We start from the raw sequence: 5,110 nt of genomic DNA on the forward strand, positions 1-5,110 counted from the left end.
GAATAATCTTCTTAATCAACTCTTTGCAAGCGTTAAACATTTAGTCTCTTCTTGATTTTGTTGAAGGAGTTGGATGAGACGCCAATTTACTCTTGCACAGACACACACACGAGATGATGACGTTTATGAGTAATCGTTGCAGAGTAATAGAGCTAATACGCTCATTTAATAGCGTAAACTGCCATTATTGCAATTACTATTATTATTGCAATTATAACGATTGCCCAGTGGCGGAGCGACAATCTACTTGGAATATTCGATCCGACACCCGAGATGAACTTTGTATGAATGCGCGAAGATTATACCCGTAGCATTCGCGTGCAATTTATTTCGCGATGCGGTAGCGGTAATTTCTATGTTATTATTTATTTATTTTGGATTTTTATTTATACATGTGAAGCGTGATTCTCGTTTAATTAAAACGAGACACGGAAATCATGAAAATTATATAAAGTATGTTTAGCAAGGAAATGATTTAATAATTTAATATATAATTTAATATATATAATAAAATATAAATAATTTGATATACAATAAAATATAATAAAAAATAATATAAACAGTTTTGCGTGAATCATTTTCAAATTTTATAGCGTTAAATTTTATTAGGTACTTTACGATTTATATACACATTAAATTGATGTTCATTTACGATTTATATATAAATTTATATCAGTTTGATATTTATTTATGAAATACATTTCGCGGTGTATTTTATCGTGAAATTAGAATACTGCAAGAGTTAATAAAGTACAAACGTTGTGTTTTACATCCCCAGGTTCAAATGAAATGGTGGTGTAGGTAAAGGACGTCGCGTGTGGCCGCAATTTTGGTGCTTTGTTATCGATGCCCGCGTCGTCTTGCGCCAGTTACATCGGTCCAGAAATCCTTACGTGCATCGTGCATATACGTCTGCGTGTTCGAGACTGTTTATTTACTGTATGCACGAGGAAGCCGCGTTGCAAGTATCGATAATTGCCGATACGTTCGTAAATTATCCATCGTGACGGAGACAACGTCAATCCGCGAATATTCGCGTTGCGTTCTGTCTCAAAATGTCACTTTTGTCTACATCGCCGGTATACAAAATACAATCGATCACTTTCTAATTAAGATGCATAAATATATATCTATATATGTGTGTGTACATGTTTAATAATTTATTAAAAGTTGTTATTAATTTTGCGAAATTTTCGAAAACTATAGGGAAAAATTAAAAGATGACACTAGATAAGATTGGAAAATATATATCGCGTTGCTATAAAAATTTGTGCTATAAGCAACTTGTCTATTAATAATTGTCTCTAATTGTATTGATAATCATAGGAAATTTTTGAAAACTACAGGGAATTAAAAAAAATGATTAAATGAGATAAGAAAATATATATCGCGTTGCTATAAAAATTTGTATTATAAGCAACTTGTTTATTTTATTAATAATTGTCTTCATAATCGTAGGAAATTTTTGAAAACTACAGAGAATTAAAAAAAGTGATTAAGTAAGATAAGAAAATATATATCGCGTTGCTATAAAAATTTGTACTATAAGCAACTTGTCTATTAATAATTGTCTCTAATTGCCTTGATAATCGTACGAAATTTTCGAAAACTGCAGGGATTTAAAAAAAGTGATTAAGTAAGATAAGAAAATATATATCGCGTTGCTGTAAAAATTTGAGCTATAAGCAACTTGTCTATTAATTGTCTTGACGATAAAATTTGTGATTCCTGAAAATTCGCTAATATGAGTAACTATTCTTATGAGTAACTCGTCCATTTTATTATGGGGGATACTAATAATCGCCTTTAATTGTCTCGACGATAATAATTTGATCGTGCCTCGAAGCCGCAAAGGGGTCTCGGGAAGGTTCACTGGCGGCTTTATACGCGTCACAGTCACACAGTTAAACGGAGATGAGTTTTCTCTCCTTCTCTCTCTCTCCGTCTCTTTCTCAGCGGCCCTGACCGTTCTCACTGGCGGCGTATCGAGGTCTGGGAGTTATGCGCTCGTACCTACAGGCACGTAAGGCATACGTATATTCCCCCTCCCCTCTTTCTCCCCTGTACACAGTCGGAAAAAGATAGGGAGAGTGAGTGCGTTGCCTGGTATCAATTTGTCTGGCGTGGTAGCAGGTTCGGCCGGCCGGTCCCGAAGGTCGCTTTGTGCGCGAGCCGCTATCCGACATTCTATCAAACCAAACAGCATCCGCCGTCCGATCGATTTATTCTCTCAGCGCGGCCGCGTAAGATACCAATTACCCTCGCGGCAACGTAAGGAACGAGAAGGAGAGAGAAAGAGTCGCGAATGGAAATCGAAAGTCGAACGTCGTTTGGTGGCCGCGACTGACACCTGAATCTCGACGATTAGCGATCTTTTTACTCCCAACTGCTGCCAATCTACGGTTGGCAAAAAACGGAGGGAGTATGCGTTTCACCGAGTTCGAATCGGTTGTTATCGCTATTCTCGATAACAATAATGCAGTTCGGTGTCATCTTTTGCACATCAGTTTTTTATTAACCAAGGATGGTTTTTAATTATTCCCGACTGTTGCCAATCTACGGTTGGCAAAAAACGGAGCGAGTATGCGTTTCACCGAGCTCGAATCGGTTGTTACCGCTATTCTCGATAACAATAATGCAGTTCGGTGTCATCTTTTGCACATCAGTTTTTTATTAACCAAGGATGGTTTTTAATTATTCCCGACTGCTGCCAATCTACGGTTGGCAAAAAACGGAGCGAGTATGCGTTTCACCGAGCTCGAATCGGTTGTTACCGCTATTCTCGATAACAATAATGTACTTCGGTGTCATCTTTTGCACATCAGTTTTTTATTAACCAAGAATGGTTTTTAAATAAAATCGAAGAGACCAAGCGGGTTCCTCCGTCCTTCTTATTTTCTCCTCTTTTCGCGCACGGAAGTCGCGCGATTCGTCGTTGACTGAATTTTCGAGAACAGCTTACGCCCGTCTCGATCACGGATATTTGTGATAAATGCCTAGGTAGCCCGCGGTCGCGGTAAACGTTGGGCGCAGCAACATTTACGGGCAGTTATATCCTAGACTTCCTAGAAAAAGGTGATGGCCTCGAGGAACAGTTTTAGATGCCTGCCTCCTGCGCGGTGCCCAAAATCGAGGACGGAATATGCATCTCGGCCGTGCATCCCGTTCTAGTCTCGTCTCGTCGATCGGCTCCATCAGTCTCGCGACCAGATAGAAATTACAGCAGGGCCGAGCCGATTTTCAGATAATTTCCGAGACTCGATATTATACTTACGAGTGTTGCCCACGATGATGATCCAGTCGAAACGCAGCGCGCGGCATCTGCATAATTATCTGCCGTGCCGCCGACGAACGACGAGACCTTTCGTCTCTCGTGACAAGATACGGCGCAGCAGCACGCGCAATTTTTTTTTTCAATTTACGCAATAAAAAAATTGTGCCCGCACGACTGCTTGAGATAGATGAAAAAAGGTGAATGCGACACAAGTACTTTCCAGAGAAATCTTTTCTTTATTAACATTGCACATTCTTAAATACATTTGGTCTTGATCGAGGAACATTATTGGTGGGAATTTATTTCGTTAATCCTACAGAGGGAACGCTTAGAGCTAATTCTTATCGTCTAACTCTCGCGTATCTAGGTACAAAAAAAAAACAATCTATTTACAAAGGTACTTGGCGGCAGTGCTAACAGCGCAAAATACAGTCTTCGAAAAAAGTTCCCCTTTCGTGCGCGAGATTGCCGTGAAGAGGAAAATTATCTTTCTTCTCGTGCCTAGGGGAGGCACAAAAGAGATCATTGTACAACAGGTAGATCGCGATCGCAGAGTTTATCCTTTTTACGCAGTTACCGCTCGATTATCGTTTCAAGTATGATTAATCACTGGCGGCGCAAAAACTTGGCGTTAAACGCAGAAGAAATCTCACGCTAAAACGCTCCGTTCTCGTAATTCGCGTAAATACATAAGCTGTCCCTTAAACCGTTTACAAGAGCAAAATATAATTATCGTAATCAACTGTAATTTGTCCCTTTCTCCGGGAGAAAATCGCTGCTTAAATCGCCAAATAAAATTCGCAAAAAGTCGCGAAAGAAGCTGAGATACTAAGTAATAAAGCCGTGTTCGCTGTTATTTGCCCTAACCAAACAGATTGTTGCAATAAGAGCCGGCTTGTTCCGTCGCAACTTCAATTTCCCGCTTCCAGGCTCGGCCGCGGGACTTCGTCCTTGAGGCTTTGGCCTTGGAGCCGCATTAAACCGCGACGGAAGACAAATCGCGCTGATAGAGGGACGAGAGGCGCGCGTCTGATGCGCGTCCGCAGTAGATGAAGACGTTGCGCGTCGACTGATTAGCGTTCGCATGTATTGTTGTATCGCGCTCACAGGCTCGGGCTATGGGGGGCCCACACATGTGGGTCCGATTCGCCATCAGCCATTAGTATCCGACCTCCTCGCACTTTGATATTACTTAAGATATTTCCTTCTTTCGCGTCGACATCCTTCCTCTCTCTTTGCCTGTCTTCATCGGTTTGTGTCGCTCCTCGTTTCACCCTTCGTGGGGCCCCACCGCGAATGAGCCGATGAATAATTAGCCCGCCAGCCCCCTTCGATTTTTCCCCTCGACGTCGCTCGATCGACGCGCGAATCGAATAAATCTCTATCGTCTTAATTGAGGAAGCCGCCGCGGAAAATACATTCGCGCGATGGACAAAGGCCCCGTTGTTTATAACGAAATTAATTGGCGTTCGTGCGTCGTTTCGCCGTTAATTACGCGTGATTTATCCGCGACGGTAGCGGTGCCAATTGAATGATAATGTCCCGCGAGGTACCGTGCCTCCTCCCCTCGAGTGCCAGCTCCCCCCGTGAGACGTGCGAAGACGCGAAATCGTGGGCAATTTAATCCCGCGATTTGATTACCGAGCAGGTGGATGAGCGCGACTTATCGTCTCCTTTTATAACGCTACTATTACAACGCGGAGTTTCTATAATGGGACGCGGAATGTGGCGACTATAAAGTGTTATATTGCAACGACGGATGCGTAGATTTTTTCTTTCGTTACGTCATATTTTTCAAAATACAAAAATCTGTACAGAAAAATTATTTCTGAAATT

Source organism: Camponotus vicinus, unplaced genomic scaffold (genome assembly GCF_025532165.1).
Source record: "Camponotus vicinus isolate PSW18456_S1 unplaced genomic scaffold, iyCamVici1.0 SCAF_13, whole genome shotgun sequence".
Lineage (NCBI taxonomy): Eukaryota > Metazoa > Arthropoda > Insecta > Hymenoptera > Formicidae > Camponotus > Camponotus vicinus.